The 18625-nt window shown below is 35.9% G+C and overlaps 1 protein-coding gene across 2 annotated transcripts in view; it reads right to left on the minus strand.

Annotated features, from left to right (window-relative positions):
• The window catches only part of LOC150096469 (uncharacterized), a 66626-nt gene that overhangs the window by 19409 nt on the left and 28592 nt on the right, over positions 1–18625 (minus strand). Inside the window, exons 2-3 of one of the 2 annotated variants that reach the window (XM_090408132.1) lie at positions 17834–18127; positions 8900–9063 (exon numbers count right to left, since the gene is read on the minus strand). The gene's annotated coding sequence lies outside the window, so the exon portion shown is untranslated. Of the gene's footprint in view, positions 1–8899; positions 9064–17833; positions 18466–18625 lie in introns of those variants that run through there. The other variant, XM_090408133.1, reaches the window with a different exon arrangement.

The following is an 18625-nucleotide window of genomic DNA, read 5'->3' on the forward strand; positions in this document are numbered from 1 at the left end:
CGCCAGTATAACCAGAATGTCTTTGCACAACACAGCGCTTGATAATTTTAAATTATAATAACAGGATTGAAAGTAAAACAATTATCAGAATGTAGTAAGTACATCAAAATTTCAAATACTTTACATTACATGTTGAAAGTTTATTTTTCACTTCGTAGAGTATAATAAATTTAGTTTAATCCTTTATCCAAGTGTGAGCAAACAAAGTTTGCGCCTGAAAGTATCTTCAGGACTGGGGTAAGGTGGTACAACACCAGGGCACTCCTTGCAAAGGTGGAGCAAGCTATCAACATTCCTATCTCAGTATCTCCCATAATTCAAAACACATCTCCTTGCGGATATGTCTAATGTTATGCATTAAGGGAAGGGCCACAACCCAGACTAGTTTCGACCTTTATTGAGGTCTCTTCACCCCAGTCCTGAAGATACTTTCCGGTGCAAACTTTGTTTGCTCACACTTGGATAAAGGATTAAACTAAATTTATTATACTCTACCAAGTGAAAAATAAACTTTCAACATCGTTCTCTAAATCCAGAGTAATTTATTAAAAAAGGGTGGCACACCATTTGGCAACTCCTATAGGTAGAGATGACCTTCTGCCTGGTATCTCCACTTGGGCCTGGTTCCCACTGAAGAGACCTCAATAAAGGTCGAAACTAGTCTGGGTTGTGGCCCTTCCCTTAATGCATAACATTAGATATATCCGCAAGGAGATGTGTTTTGCATTATGGGAGATACTGAGATAGGCGTGTTGGTAGCTTGCTTCACCTTTGCAAGGAGTGTCCTGGTGTTGTACCACCTTACCCCAGTCCTGAAGATACTTTCAGGCGCAAACTTTGTTTGTTCACACTTGGATGGATAGAGGATTAAACTAAATTTATTATACTTTACATTACAATTTGACAATCATAATAATATCAATAATGGACATATCACAAATACCAATGTACGTGTTATGAAACCAAAACTAATAATATACTAACACAAACAATTTCTACAGGGTGTCCCAAAATTCAAGCAAGATTTAAATTTAGCGCCATTTGTGTGGTAAAGTGTTGCCAACGAGAAAAAAAAGACAGCGTGACAGCTGACAGTTCAGGGTTATTAAAAATGGAGCGCTACACGAAAGAACAATGCATTTTCATTGTTGAGCAATATTTTAAAAATAATGAAGGTTTGGCAGCTACAGTTCGCAATTTTCGTACAAATATGGTCAGAATAGCGATTTAACTTCATCAACTGTGAAAAGATTAATTAAAAAATTCAAGTAAACTGGATCAATTAGTGATCTTATACACTCTGGCCATCCTTCAACGAGTCGTTCAACAGAAAATATCGAAGCAGTTCATGAGAGTGTTGCTGAGAGTCCAGGAACATCAATTCGGCACCGTGGTCTTGAATTGGGCATTTCGAGAAGCTCTCTACAGCGTATTCTTACGGAGACTCATTTTCATCTTGATGGCTTCGTTAATCGGCAAAACTGTCGCATTTGGGGTTCAGAAAATCCACGAGTGATTGTTGAGAAACAAATGCATCCACAACGTGTCACTGTTTGGTGCAGATTTTGGGCTGGAGGCATCATCGGTCCATTCTTCTTCGAAAATGCGGCTGGTAAGGCAATAACAGTTAATGGTGCTCGCTATCGTGACATAATAATCCAGTTTTTTGTGCCTAAATTGCAAGATATGGATGTGGACGACATGTGGTTTCAACAAGACGGTGCCACATGCCATACAGTCCGAGAAACAATTCAATTACTGCATGAGTCATTTCCTGGTCGTGTAATTTCCCGTTTTGGTGATCAGAATTGGCTGCCCAGATCATGTGACTTAACGGCATTGGACTCTTTTCTTTGGGGTTTTTTGAAGTCTAAGGTTTATGCCAACAAGCCCACGACCACCCACGCCTTGAAGGAGGAAATTGAGCACTGTATCAACGAAATTCAGCCACATTTATGCAAAACGGTCATGGAAAATTTCGACAAAAGAGTGCGTATGTGCCAGCAAACCCGTGGAGGCCATTTACCCGATATGCTATTCCATGCATAACCCTATACTGTATACTTTATGAATCAATAAGAAATTACAATTTTTAATTAAAAACCTGTGTTTTCTATCAAAATTACTTCTTGCGTGAATTTTGGGACACCCTGTAGAAATATTCATAATTTTATGATTATTTTTACACTTTCCTTTAATGTTATATGGTGAATCAGAATTCATTTCAGTAAATTATGGAAACTACACATCCATGTTAGGAATAATTACTTTAATTTCCTGGAGTTTCGACCTTCATATTAAGATCATCATCTGGAGTATACACACACACATATATATACACACAAAGACATGCTATATTACATTTCAAACATTTTGAAAGTGTCAATGATTTGATCAACGATTAATCTACTGGCCTGACCACTAGTGACAATGCTTTGATCCACTAATAAAAAAAAAGAAGTATTCTATGCTATGAATGAAGAATAAACTTTCTCCTAACCACCAAAGCCGATAAAATATTATTAGAAACCTTGCATTTTAAACAATACTAAAGTAATAACTAGCAACCTGAATTGGCAGCTGTGAAATCTTTAAAAGCAAGTCAAGTCAAACATCGTAATTACTAGAGCCGATAAAGACAGTGCCACGGTTATTTTAAACCAAACAACTAACATAAAAAATGAATCACTTAGTCTCAGACAATAGCATCTATCAACTTGTGAAATATAATCCAATAAGCCAGATTAAAAAGAAAACAGAAGAATTACTTAAACTAGTCACATCCTGGCCCACAAATACAGTTTAAAAAATTATTTCTGAGCTAAGCTAGTTCCCTAAGAATTTATAGTTGGCTTAAGACTCGCAAGCAGAATATGCTGCTTCGGCCAATAACTGAAAGTATTGACAGCTTCAATTCGTGTCCGGACAGTTTATTGCGGGAAAATTGATCACCGACAATTCATCGCTGGAAATTTAATCACAAATATATCTGAAAAAAACTTTTTTTTTTTAAATTTACATATAAAGTTATTCATATTCTTTCTTACTACAGGCTCTGTAGATGGAATATTAATTGTCACAGAACTGGGATAGGATGGTGAGGGAGAAAGAGCACCATATTTAAGAATATTTAGGGAGAATAGTTATATCCAACTAACTGCTGATTGTCGTCATATTTCCGACAACAATCAGCAGCTGCAATAATCGAGACTTATTTTTAGGGGATAAAAGGACACCGTAAGCGATGTTATACATAAAAACATAACATGAATCTATTAGTGAAAATTAAAATTATTTGAACTGTTTGTTATCCGCTAAAACAAGTGTTGTGTACCTAGAAGGCATGAATATCGTGATGTTCTGTTTTTATTTTATTCCTTCAAACTTTTACTATTAGGCACTTCGAAGGAGCAATTATTATTCTGTTGTTATTAAAACAAACTTAAAAATTTATCTTCAAGAGGAACTGGAATCATTACAATCAGGCATCTCTCTATCAATATTTGTAGTCCTGAAAAGGACTATTTTGATGATCATGAAAAGGAACACTTTTTATTTCATACTATTCAAAATTGAGCAGTATGAAAAAAAAATATGAAACAAAAAAGGTGAATGCACAACCACAAAGTTTTCAAAATAAAAAATTATGGGCAACTCCTCTTAAGTAATCAAGGGTTTCACGATTTTCATAATCACTAACGATGAGCTGAAGTCTTTTTGCAGCATCTCAATAGCGTTTCTTACCAGGAGGAGGTTGGGTGCTAGTCATATATTGCTCTATTTTCCCCTCATTGAAATGTTGCTCATCCTTCAAAGCTTTTAGAAACTTCCACATTGTCAGATGAGAAGCACCAATTAGTTCGCTGAACGATGATGCCACCCTTCACATGAGTTGTTTGTCTTTGGTAACCCTTCCAGAGCAGCATTGTAACAATTCCATAAGTACTATATCATGCACATTTTTATTGCAAATTCGGAATCAGCAGGAATCACGTTATCGTTTATAATGCCATGAATTGTGTACAGCTGCTCAAAAAGAGAGTAGTTTTAAAAATGCCATATGCATATCATGTTGTCGATTATGACAATAACTATAGATTTAGTTTAGTATCAAATATCAGCAATCTGTTGAGGCCATCGTTGCTGTCATGCAAAAGGAACTCATCATTTCCATAGGTGATTTTATATATAGGCGGAATAATTAAATTACGTAACGAATTTGGATTTGGTGGTACCTGTCCTGCTTGATTTCGGGTTCTTCAAATAGACTTCTTTACAGAGGCATTGCTCGGCATTTGGCTGATGATGGCAGGAGATATTTTTCTGTATGCTTCCATGATAATTTGACGAGTCCCATCGTTAGTTGTACGGGCTCGATCTTTAATCTCATTAAGTAGCTTCGCTGTTTCAACCCATGCCATGTTACGAGGATGATTATGTTGGTTAATTTGTTTGATAATGTCGCCAGCTGTATAAATACGGGAATGGCAATGTATTTTTTGAAACTGATCACATTTCAAAAAAATCCTTTCTCCATTTTCTTTGTCTTTTATAAATAAATGACCATTATCACTCAATTTATGCTTCATGTTCTCACTTAAAATAAATTTCAGATGCATCGTGCAATAATTGTAATTGATTTATAAATTGGTTCTTTAACTTCAAACTTTTAAACACTTACCAAAAGAAAAAAATGTCGGGGATTGGACTTCTGAGAATACGTGATGTAAAACTGTTTAATTTGAAATTTCCAGTGCAGAACTTAACTTTCAAATATCTAAGCAAGAATATATTCACAGTAGCAGCTCCAACATAGTAGTGAAACAGCAGCTTTTATACTCTGGGAACCAGTGGTTAAATTCAGCCGGGGCTCTCCGGGTCCCAGCCCCAGAACATTTTTCTGTTTTGTGACTTTTCTCCCTTTACGGTAATTAAGCCTAATGCGAAACAGACAGCAATGACAGGTTATTAAGAACTGCATATGATTGGTGCAGTATTAACAAAAGGTCGCGCGATCGAAAGATAAAAGCAAGCCGCCAGTTGAGTTGAAATGCTAACTCTCTTCAACCAAATTCCATATGTGAAACTGCCATAACAACATTCACTATATATATATATATTTCTTAGTTTTAACACGTTCGGTTGAATTTCATTGCTGCTTTGCGAACTCGCACACATCTAATTAATAACAATAATTTTTAGTTATATACTGTGTTTGCCATATGGTTTTGCTCGAGTCTGTACAGCATAGTTTCTGTATAAGGAGACATGTGATTCGTTCATTAGTGTCGTTTTTTTCCAAGTTGTCTCTAATTACATGATTTGTTGAGAAATATATTACACAGACTGCTTATACCTTATCCACTGACATAATAAAAGTAATTGTTTTTCTTGCCTCTGCAATATAGTGGCTATTGGGTAGGGGGTGTTGAGTACCGTGGGAGCAGTTACTATCACCCCAACATGCATGTGTTTAATCTTTTTTTCCATGTATGAGGTATATGCGAAACTTTTTTAATTTCTTTTTTCGAAAAGTAAAATCAAGCGTGGTGCGAGTTATATTCGAGCAAGTATGGTATTTCAACTACGGATAAAGTACATTGGTACCTTCTTTAACCATGCAGAAGTCGCAATCAAAAAAATTGCAGCTTAGGTTGCATGTATCCGAGAGATACATTCATTACTAGTATGTGCTGACATGCAATAAAACTTAAAAAAAAAAAAAAAAAAACACTACAAATATAATACACGATGGTTTATTTATTTTCAGATGCAATCTAGAAATTATTGAAAAAAAAAAAAGAAACAAATAAAAAAACAACTAAATCAATACCATACTGATGGAGTTCGTGGTATATCTCAGATACAGTATATTATCAAATATCACACACCTTAAATAACACGTGTTAAACCAAATTGACTTCAATTTTCTAGCAAATAAAGGTTTCAGCGTTGATGAATTCACCCCGCCCCCGTGATGATTTTTCCACTCGAGTTTTCCCCGCGATGAATTTTCGTGCTATCAATTTTCCCCGTGATGAATTGTCCGTGAACCCTCCAATTATCATCTAGTCAAGAAACTAGCATCAGCACTCAAGGAATTGGTAGTCATTCCCCTCCTCCTATATTAAAAACACACAACACTTAATAAACAAAATTAAGGACAATGCACTAGAAAAAAAGTGATCTATTATCAGTTTTGATGTCTGCCCTTTTCACAATGTCCCAATCAATGACAATTCTTATATTATATTATGGCTATTTTAGATGGCAAAATACTTTTACCTGCAAAAAGAATGCACAGCCATGGGCTCACTGTTACCCCCCCCCCCCCCAAAAAAATTGCTAACTTTAACATGAAAGCTTTTTGAGTAGTATATAGTAAAGAAATGTAGCATGCTCTACATTCCTTTATTTTAAAACCCAATGTCTGGCTTAGATACATTGACAATGTTTTTGTTATCTGGTCCCATGGCCAGCAGACAGACACTTCCTCAGCCACCTAAACAAACAAACAACAAAAATCACACAGTTCACAATTGAAATTGCAAGTCAGAACACACTTCCTTTTCTGGATACACTTGTCACACCTTCCTTCTGGCAATCTTTCCTTCACTGTCTACTGTAAGCCTACAATATTGGCCAATATATACACAAACTCTTACCACCACTAAACACATAAACTAGGTGTCATTACCAAACAAAACAACAGGGCATCCATTCCATACATTAAAGAGTTATCAGATAAAGTAAAGATAAGAGGCCTGTCAATTTCTTATCAATGACCCTAATCTTAACAATAATGGTGGTCTAAATATTCCAAGAATATGGATGCATATATTCTCCCCAGATAATCTAGGATCTTAGCTTTAACCCGGCATTAGTAAGCTGGGGTATCACAGACCCCAAAGATATAGAAAGAAATAACTGTGACACCACCACCTTACTAACGCTAGGTTAATATAGCAAACACATCATCAAATTCCTGATATATATCCTCAGGAGGAGTACAGATAATTATGATAGCACTGATAGTACTACATGAAAAAGTTACACAATTACTAACTTCCGATCAACAATTTTCCTCCAAATTAATCTATTGTGTGTCAAGACTGCAATGTTATCAGATCTTATATTTCTGTCTTTTAAGGAGCTTTTTACCGTATCAATCCATCTACATCTTGATCTTCCTCTGGGTCTTTTCCCTGCCAACATGATAAAGAACACTTTTGCTAATCTTTCGTCTCCTGTCTAAGTGACCATACCACTTAAGATCAGCTCTACTAATACATTCCTGTATACTAATAATGGCAAGTTAGGAAATTAAAGTAATTATTCCTAACACAGTTGCAGTCTCCATAATTTACCAAAATGAAATGACTAAAACAAAAGTGCTTAAACTAAACTGCAAATACCACAACACAGATCAAAATCAATCAGCATGCTGTAGAAGAATTTTACATATTTGGAAGCAAATGTAGATACTGAAGGTGGAACTGACAGGGATATAAATGCAAAGACTGACAAAAGTTAATACTGATTCTAGAAAATTGAATAATATAGCTGACCCTTGAACAACAGGTTTGAACTACATGAGTCCACTTATACACAGATTTGTTTCAATAAATATACTGGAAAATTTTTTGTAGATTTGCAACAATTTGAAAAACTCTCAGACAAACCACGCAGCAGGCACGATAAAAAAAAAAAACATAGAATCAGCGTTATATAAATAAAACTGACAATTAAACCAAAACTCCTCTTCTGATTTATGTTGCTCCCACCTACAATAGGTTTTTTGTGTAAACCTATAGTGCATTAGTACTGGGTGGTCTAAGGCCTTTTTCTATTTATAATTTATTTTTTTACATAGTCTGGAAACCCTACTTTAGAGACCAAACATGAAACATTTTGAAGCCACTTCAAGCCTCCAAGAGTGGTGCAGTGGTCTCAAACAGGACAATGAAATTCATCTCCCACCTTGATTAGAGTGGATATGCTGACCACTTGGCCAATCAGACCAGCATACTCATCAATTGAAAACTCACTTGTCATTATAGATGAGCACTTTTTTTTTTTTTCCCCTCACGCCCTGGTTAAAGCTACCTGCTTGAGAATATATTAAAAAAAAAAAAAAGGGAGAAGTGTCAAATGGCTACACAGATGAGATTATAAAGATAAATGGAAGCTATCATGGAAGACTAACTTTAATAACACTGACTGGAAACAAAAAAAAAGTGCATTACTTAAGAATCACTAATGAACACACACTGCATGTGATGGGGAAAATGAGGATGCATGTGCTTATGTGCTTAACTAGACAGTAATGTCTAAGAAACTATTGCAAATTAGGTTTCCATAAATCCATGCTTCATCTGGTTGGTGAGCGAATGTATAACTCTATATGGGTACACGTGTACCAATAGTACCATGGATTTTAAGACTATTTTAAAGCAGCTTTGTCAGGGTGCATTCCAATAGTCAAATAAAACATTAAATGACAAACTACACGCATTTCAAGCTCAAGGAGTTAATAAAGTACTTCAATTTTAAAATCCAGTGCAGTAAACTTCATACTATTTAAGTGAATAAGTTAGCATTTTTTTTTTTTTAAATCTACATATATATATATACTGAAAAAGTACATTTCAAATTTTATTTAACTTGAAATAAACTTGAAAAATCAACTACTGCTGTTTGTCTATTCATATTTTAATTGTATGTTAATTCTAGAGCACAGCTGGCGATGCATGATGATCAGAAAACATGTTGATATGTAAAGCTTACCTTCTTCCATTGCCTCTTACAATTGTTCACAACACAAACCACATATTATAATAGAGGATATTCAACCATATTTTACAGCCAAATACAGAAAGAAGGTAGTTTTGAGACTTACCAGAGCTTATGAGAATATAATCTTCAGCACTGGAGTTGCCTTGGTAGGCACTACTTAAAAGACAAGCTCTGCCCAGGAGTCCATATGTTCACCTTTCATTATTGCTTGAATTAAATTTCACTGGCCTGATAGCTGGTTCAAACTGTTGGTTCTTATCAGAGAACCTAAAAATTGCAAAAACATTATGTTCAATACCTCAGCAATTCTATGTCAGAAAGTTATGTTCATCACAAGTGAACTCTCAGCAGGTACCTAATCAACTCTTAAAATAAGAGCCAAAGGCTTCAATTTTGCATAAGTAATTCTATTTGCCTGAGAATTCTAGTGGCTATGCTAGTGGACACTCCTTCCACAGGGATATGGAACCCTATGCCTGGGGAAGGAGCATCCTAGATTCAATTACCGTCAATGATGTGAGGGACTTAAGGATCTTCCTCAGCCATAGCCAAGTTAGCCGGTTTTGGGAGTGGATAGCAGGGATTTTTGAGTAGAAAGCCAATGACACAAAAAAGGAGCACTCCTAAATGAAAGCAGGCGAAATAGCCATAAAAATAATAGTTTTTAAGAGGAGTAACATGGGAAATATTATTTAAATTAAGGGGATATTAAATCCCACGTTGTTTTAAAACCGAATAAGAAACTCAAAGATCGGAATCAAAGAGTTTCATGCCGAATATAGTAACTACAAACGTATCGGCAACTACTAGCATAAGCTAAAGCATGTAGTACAAACTAGGGCAACTTGTTGCAAAGGTGGAGAAAGTTCTGATCGCTATTCTTAGTATTTTCCATAATGTAAAATCCATCTCCTAGGAGATGTATGATGTAACATGGGAATTTTCCCAGAAATAATACCTATATCCTACAATTAATTGCATTATTAAGATGAGCGCTGATGCATTATGCACTCTTAATACTTTCATACATCAATAAAAATGCAATCATACAGTCAAAATGATGTGAATTTTGTAGCAAGGGTTGCATAAGCAACATGACAGCATACCTAACCTAAATAGGCATGCAACGCCACTGAAATTCCCTAGTTGGAGGAATGCTAACTAGACTAACTCTAGGTGGTAGATGTCTTTCATCAGCCAGTGAAATACCACCACATTGCTCATTAGAGATCTGAAGTAGTTGTAGCCAAGTATGATCACTAGAGCAAGAGTTCCGGTTTCTGTCCCACCCACTCTTTCCACATACAGAGTGATGGCCTCAATGCCATACCAATCTCACTGTAAGGGGGCCCCAGACATTCCCCCATTCAGGGGTACAGCAGTAAAATGGTTCTGCAGTTTGGAATCTCACATAATGTTGTATCCAGGCTCTGGGCCGCATTTCAAACCAACGGAATGTGTTCCAGACGTGTGCTAAGAAGCTGGGCTCAATCTACCACAGAGCATAAAGACAGATTTTTGGTTATAACAGCAAAACATGATCGACGCACTATGGCAGGTCAGTTTGCAAATCTGTTCCATTCGAGCACAGATATGTGGATATCTCAACAAGTTGTGGGAAGATGTCTGTGACAAGCAGGCCTATAGTCTGAATCCCTTTGTCCACAGCTCACCATAGAGCATATTTTCAGTAGTGTTGTATCCATGAAAATTGAACAAGACACAAATGGGCTAATATACTCTTTACAGATAAGAGTTATGATAAGAGTTATTTTAGTCTTTCTTCTGATTCTAGTTGACACATGATCTGGCGTGAAAGTGGTACTGCTTACCATCGCAAGAATGTTCTTGAAAAGGATAGATACCACATTGTTAGATAGGGTCATGGCGTGGAGACGCATTGTGCTTACTGAATGCACTGAGCAACAACTACTGGAAGAAGGGACTATTGCCTGGTGAATGATACTGCAACAAAGCTCTTCATATGTTCGATTGTTCCGTGGTGCTGTAGGCGAATAATTCATTTTTATGGATGACAATACCACATCGTACACGAGCAGTGGATACACTTCTAGAGACTGAGAATATTAAGTGAACCATGCAGCCTCATGCAAACACGTTGGGGACACAACAGGGAGATGCACTGCTGCTTGAAATTCCTCTCCAGAAAACAAACATGGCCCATATCCTTGCTTTGAAGGAATGAGAGTTTGCCTCAAGAACTCCTGAATCACTTGGTGCTAAGCATGGTACAATATTGTGTGCACTGCATCGCAGTTTGAAGTGGACATATTCCATCTCAGAATGTCTCTCCTCAGTTTTATATAAGCACTGTACATTAATTTCTTAACTATGTCCTTAGAAAATTTGTAACTTTTGTCAAAAACATATTACAATTTAATTTCCATGGAATTCATAATACATTTTTTGTGTAACATAATTTATTAGTATTCTGGCAATAAACCTATGTCCACATTTGGCTGTAGTCATGAAAATTTTTTTTACATACAGGTAAAAATGTAGTTCCTAAAATGCAGTTTATATACAGGTAAATATGTATATTCACATATACAGGGCAGTGCAAAAGTAGTGAAGGGGGTTGGAAAAACAACTTTTTGAAATTCAATGTTGTTCTAATTTTTCTTTTCAGAGCTTGTGAAGTACATCTGGGAGATTCAGTATGGAACATTACACCATTATGCAACGAACCAAGATCGCTTTATTTTGAACATCATCGTTCAATAATCCAGATCCAAAGAGCCTATCGCTGTCATTTTAATGGGTGAAATGCATCCTCTGAATTGATGATCTGACACTTGGGACATTTTCGGCAGTAAGGTGCAGTGTGAGATCTGCCAAGATCTGGAAGACCACGTTCTGCCCAAAGTGATGCAACTCTAACCGGTGAGCGATATTGCGATATGATCAACAATTTTTTTAAGACCAGTTCTTGCTGATACTCCAGAGATGTGGTTCCAACAGGATGGGACCACTGCACACACTATTCAAACCACGATAGGGGTCTTAAGGGAGAATTTTGGTGAATCTAATTTCAAGAAATTCAACATTCAATTGAATTTCTTGTTCGCCAGATTTAACGGCCCCTGACTTCTTCCTTTGGTGACATCTTAAGGAGAGGGTGTATATGAATAAACCCAGAACCACAGAGCAGCTCAAGGAGAACATTCAAGTCAAAATACAGGAATTAACACCAGATACTCTGACAGTGTAATAGAAAATGTTCTCAAAAGAGCCCAACTTTGTGAAACTGAAAATGGTGGTCACTTACAGGAGTTTTCCATACCCAGCTCATAAAATTCTCCATGGATTATATGTTACTGTTTGAAGAGAAATAAATTCAAAACTTACAATTTAAAAATTTATTATTACTGTAAACCCCTTCGCTACTTTTGTGCCACCCTGTATTTACAGTCCAATATAGAAAGAAACTAAAAAATTTTGAAATTTAGCAGAGATTATAAAAAAATATAACCTTTGGCATCTGCCTTAGTTTGTACTAGTGAAAAGACAAGTTCAGCCCATGAACCCATATGCTTGCCTTTTATTAGTGCTCAACTTGGGTTTCACTGACCTGACAACTGTTTTGAACTATTAGTTCTCATCAAAAACCAGGCAGAAACTTAGATGTTGCAAAAATCTCACTCTCAATATCTTAGCATTCCTATGTCAGGAAGTTATTCATCACAAGTGAACTCTCAGAAGGTGCATAAACAGTTACTAAAGTACAGAGCTGAAAGACTAACTTTTTTGATAAGATGGCACCTGTATATATAAAATGGGTTTTTGCCTCATCATCTCTGATGAGAACCAACAGTTCAAAAACAGCCATTAGGTCAGTGAAATCTAATTTATGCACTAATAAGAGGCAAACATATAGGCTCCTGGGTAGACCTCGTCTTTTCAATAGGTGTAACCAAGGCAACTAAAATGCCAAAGATTATAAAATCCTATGCATTGAGATAAAGTTAGAAACTTAAAGTTTCTTTCTATATCTGGCTATAAAATATGGATGGACCTATCATATCCTTCATTCGAATCTATATTTCTGTATTCATAACTGTAATATTTGCATTTGAGCTTCAAAATGAAAATAAATCAATCAAGTTTGAAAACACTAAAAAAATCTAAAAATGAGGAAGCACCTCCGTGCTATATTGTCCAAAACAAACTTTATGTAAGGGATCGCATACTGATGAAGCATATGCATGAATCACATTTTACAAGAAGCTCAGGATAATGAAGTAATCATCCTGCTATTTGGATATAATCACATAGATGATGAAATTTGTGAATGGTAGTATGTTTCTTGGAAGATGAGAAACTGATAAAGAGTATTCACATGTGAGTGACCCCAAAATAGTAACATGAAATTCCTGATATGTGTCCTCAAAGGAAGAACTGATACTCATACAGGATGTCTGGGCTAGAGTTATCTAAAAATAACTATGTTTCAGTATCTATAAGGTTTCTATTAAATATTTTTTATTATTTACAGGGTGTTTGGGATAAATTTGACAGTTTCGTAAGGAAAAAGAAAATCTTCTTTGTATCTATTAAATTTAATGAATTGACAAAAAACATTACAGGCAGAGTTAATTACAATACTATCAACAAGATTTACTCAAAATAACCACCATTAGCATCGATCACAGCTTCAATCCTGCTTCGGAACCTCGAACAAGCTGATGCTACAGTCTCCCTGGGAAGGGCCGCAAAAACTGTTTTAATTTTATCCATTAACTGGGCTTTTGTATTACTGGAAGTGCGATTGGTGTCTTTTTCAACTGCGCCCCATACAAAATAATCCATGGGGTTAAGGTCTGGGGAGTTTGGAGGCCAAACATTTGGACTGGTGAAGTCGTAGAAATTTTCAGACAACCATTTTTGACTTTTCCCAGAGGTGTGGCAAGGGGCCGAATCCTGCTGCCATACATATGGCCTACCATTGGCTACCCTTGTTATCCAGGGCTTGACTACAGTGTTTAGCAACTCCACGTAGCCATCTGAAGTCAACCTGAGGCCCTCTTGGAAAAAATGCGGAGGCATCACATTGCTTTCAGAGGATACACATCCGAAAACCATCACAGTTTGGGGAAATTTAGTCTGCATTACACGAGGAATGTCCTTTGTACTGTATGCAAGCCATCTGTTATTCTGCGTGTTGTGTTTTTGATCCTGGCAAAAGTTTTTCTCATCGGAAAAGAACCAGATTGTTTGTGGTTCCGCAGGATGTTTCACTCTGCTTAGAAGTTTCTTCGCGTTTATCAAACGTTTTTCACGGGCCTTTTCTGTAAGCAGCTGACCTTTGCGGCGCTTGTATGAGTAGTAGCGGAGGTCTTCATTGAGTGCAAGCTTCATAGTACAGGCTGCAACATTCATTTCACGTGACAAAGCCCGAATTCCAATGCCAGGGTTCTTCAACACCTGTTCCTGCAGATTTGCAAGGAATTCTGCTGTACGAACGCAATCAGATCGTCTGCTAGGGATCTTTCTTCTTGCTACATCCTCGTAGTCACCATTGCAAGTCTCTAGTTCATGCCTGATTGTTTTTACTGTATTCAGGGAGCATTGGGCAGCAGTCGAAATATCCTTATTTTGATGGCCGGCACGAATCATCATGATACAAGTTATTCTCTTCCATGATTCAGGTGGGTTCCAGCTATCCATCCTTTCTGACATCTTGTATATGAATGAAGAAGGGTCCAACCTTTTAAATGAAGAGAAGTGTGTGTTAATACATGTAACTTACGGAAAAATATAATTAATTATAAATATGTCAAATTTATCCCGAACACCCTGTATAGAGTAGCTCACCAAGTTTTATGAAATTTAGTAAAGTTCAATATGGACACCTTTTGTAGCTCGACAGATGTTGAAATGATACTCTAGCTCTTGCCAAGTATAAAGCCCCATGCAAAGAAAAAAAAAGTCTGATGTCTGGAGATCTAGGTGGCCAAGAAGTTGGGCCTTCTCTTCCAATCCAACATCAAGGAAATGTTTTTATGCCGTTTTTGCACATGCACAATAGTGGCCTTGAAAGCGTGACAAAACAGATTTTGGAGAGACTTCCTATCGATGGAGCTTTAGTTAGAGAAAATGTGTGGTTCTTGCATTATAGGGCATTATATTTGGATATCTCTAGCCCGAACACCATGTATAGTAATAATCTAAGCATTTAATATAAGGCTATGATTTGGCCACATCTTGACTACTGCACACATATTTGGTCCCCTGAGTTTCTCAGGGACCAGAAGGTGGTACAGAGATTCAGAGACGAGAGACCAAGATGGTGAAAAATTTGTGGAATACTCCCTATGAGGATAGGTTGAAGGTTTGTGGGTTCCAAAGTTTTATTGACAGGAAGAGGTGTGATACAAACTTTTAAGATATTAAAGGGATTTTATAAAACTGATGCATGTGAAAATTTTCAATATATGACAAATAGTGAGAGAACTAGGGGCCATCCGTGGAAGTTGTATAAGAGTAACTATAAAATAACACGTATGCTACAGTAGATAACTTCAATATGTAAATATTTTTTCTTACATATCATAAGACATTTTCAGTACAATTATCAAACAATAGGAACAAAAGTCAAAAAAAACATTAGCACACATGCTTAAATTGGAATCTATGTATACAGTAGCATGTTTATAGATTAAACGTAATTGGCCTGTAAAAGAAAAATAAATAAATAAATAAATAAAAATTTTAAAAAAATAATAAATATAACAAGAAATTTATTTTTTTTACACTTGAGGATAACAATTTCCCAGACTTCTGGAATAGTGAGACATTCTTTCTGAATAAAATTAGAGGTCTATGATGCAAGGCTTCAGCACTTTATAAAAATGCTCAGATACGGATCTATGTAATAGTTTTGTGTTTTTCCATTGGATCCTCTGATTAATGCTTTCAATTCCATGTTGTGCAAGACCAGATTTGTGAAGTGTGATGAGATGGATGTAGTCTTCATGTTCAGTGATACATTTATTTATAGATCTTCCTGTTTGACCATCAAGACCACATCCGTGTCATCAAAACTCACAAATCTAGCCTTGTGCAACATTAGATTGAAATCATTAGCCATAGGATCCATGTATAAACATGAACATCTACATAAAGAAAGTGCGGAAACCTTACGTCATAAATCTAATTTGAAATCAGAATGATTATCTCACTATTCCAAAAGTCTGGAAAATTATTATCCTCAAGTATATAAAATAAATTTCTGTTTTATTTATTTTTATTTTATTTTTTGCGGCCTAATTAGGTTCAATCCATAAATAGACTACTGTATACGTAGACAGATTCCAATGCAAGCATGTGCACTAATGGTTTTTTGAATTTAGTTCTTGTTTGATAATTGTGCTGAAGAAGTCTTATGATATGCAAGGCAAAATATTTACATATTAAAAAGTTATATACAGTGGCATATGTGCTATTTTATAGTTAGGAATACTCCACAGGTTTCACTATAAAAGAAAATTGAATAAGTGTGTGATACAATTATATATACATGGAGATGCTGTAAAATAATAATAATAATAGGGGAGCTATGCCCCCCCCCCGGCGTATACGACGGCCAACCCCCCAAGTTCCGGACTGGTAGGCCGGTTCTCCTTGAATTCTGATGACTCAAATTTTGAAAATTCGAAAGGGGTTCTCCCCCCCCCCTGGCGTCTACGTTGCCCAACTCCCTGAGTTCCGGACTGGTAGGCCAGTTCTCCTTGAATTCTGATGACTCGAATTTTGAAGATTCAAAAGGGGGGGTTCCCCCACTGCTGCCTATGTCCCCCACCTCCTGGGCTGGTAAGCCGGTTCTCTGAGCTGGTAAGCTAGTTATTTTTGGATCAGATGCTCAGAGCTTGCTCCACCTTTGCCATGAGTTGCCCCTTCTTGCACTACTTCCGAGTTGCCCTCATGTTGCACTACTTGCTAAGACTTGAAAACAACCATTTTTGTTCAATACTAGCTTTGTCTCATAGATCTATAAAAATAGTGCAACATTTAATATTTTTCTATTTAAAAAAATTTATTATATAAAAATAGTGCAACGTTTAATATTTTTCTATTTAAAAAAAAAAATATATTATTTTCCCTCAAACTTTTTATATAAAAATAATTACACTACCCACACCAAATTATTATTAATTACTGTTAAATATATATTATACTAAGAAGCCAGACAAAAACGTTACATAAAAATGCTTATCATTTTATATCTATAGGGTAGATTGTATTAACTTCCTATGAACAATTTCCCTAAAATTAATCCAATCTGGCAGGACTCCAAATAATGTCAGCTCTTATATTTCAATGTTCTAAGGCACTTCGAACTGCATCAATCCATCTACATCTTCCTTTGGGCGTTTTCTTCCATTCTTGGCATCACTTTGCTAAGCTGTCCTTTTCACCTACCTGAGATTAGCTTTGCTTACACATTCCTGAATGATTCTACCATTGATGCCATCTGTTCACTCCTCTAATTTTTCTCACATCTGTGAATTACAGTATTTCATCAACTGTTATTTCTAATCCAGTTATCAGATCCTTATCAGAGTGTTAAATAATTAAAATGAATCACTGAACTGTGTACTAATACTCTGTTGCAATTCACAGAACATGTTTTTTTTACTTGGTGCCGATTGCTTTATAACATGGTATTGCATCCAGTAAGTTTATCATATGGGATCTGCACGTTCTGGTGAAAAGGCTTATACGTTAGCCACCCATGACAGTATTATTTAAGGAAATTAACATATACTATATAATAATTAGAAAAATTAGTTTAGTACTCTGAGAAATATTAGTTTGAAATTTAGTGAAACAGAACTTTAATAACTTAAGCTGCTTAGTTTGTTTTTATGGTGTTGTGAATGTACTGTTAAATAATTAAAATGAATACACTGAACTGTTTACCAGTGCTAGGGACCTAGTACTATGTACCAAGGATGTGCATATTTGCATATAAATATAAATAAATAAAATTCACTGGAAATTCTTTGGGTCTCACCTTTTCCTCCAAAACCAAATTTTCTTTATTTTCTTGCTTTGAACAAGATTTGTCACTCTTCCAATCTGCATCTCCTCTATTCTTCATGTGCTACCTCATTTCCCAGAAATGTTTTTTTTTGGGAAAGGGGATATTTTGAAATTAATTTCACCAATCATATATTTACTTCACCTTCATTTATCCACCGGACTTTCAAAAGAAAGTCACTATTTTCTTTTGAGGCAAGTTAGTTGTTAAAGTTGTTGGCTCATTCGGAAATGCATCTGTGAAGGCAGTGGCAAGAGTGTTCTTTGTCTGAAAATAAAAAAGGGGTAAACCTGCAGCAACAAAATTAATTCTGTTTAAAAATAAATGATGAATCTTATGGATCAGTATGATATGTGAAGTTTATAAAGATAAACAAATTGTGGCTAAGGTTATCAACATGGATTTCATGAACAGTTAAGGATAACAGAAGAGAATGGATGTATTTAGAATATTAAGTACTCCAGGTGTCAGTAAGACAGTGGTATTAGATAACATTTCCTCAATGTTTTAAGGCATGCACTAAGGATGTCACAGTGCTATTGAAGTCATGAAACTGGAAGGGTCTCAGAGAAGCAAGAAGACAAGATAACACCATCACATAATAGTAATAGAATGGAGATATCAAACTACAAGTCAGTTTGCTTTGTGGTTTTCAATATTTTGCAAAAATCAGCATGAGCTCCTACATAGAAATGAGCTGATGAAAATATTTGTAGAGATCAGCATGGCTCTGTTAATGAATGTCCTTGTTTCAGTAATTCTGTG

Source organism: Typopeltis vanoorti, chromosome 18 (assembly GCF_054136105.1).
Source record: "Typopeltis vanoorti isolate ZY-2024b chromosome 18, IOZ_Tvanoo_1.0, whole genome shotgun sequence".
Taxonomy (NCBI): domain Eukaryota; kingdom Metazoa; phylum Arthropoda; class Arachnida; order Uropygi; family Thelyphonidae; genus Typopeltis; species Typopeltis vanoorti.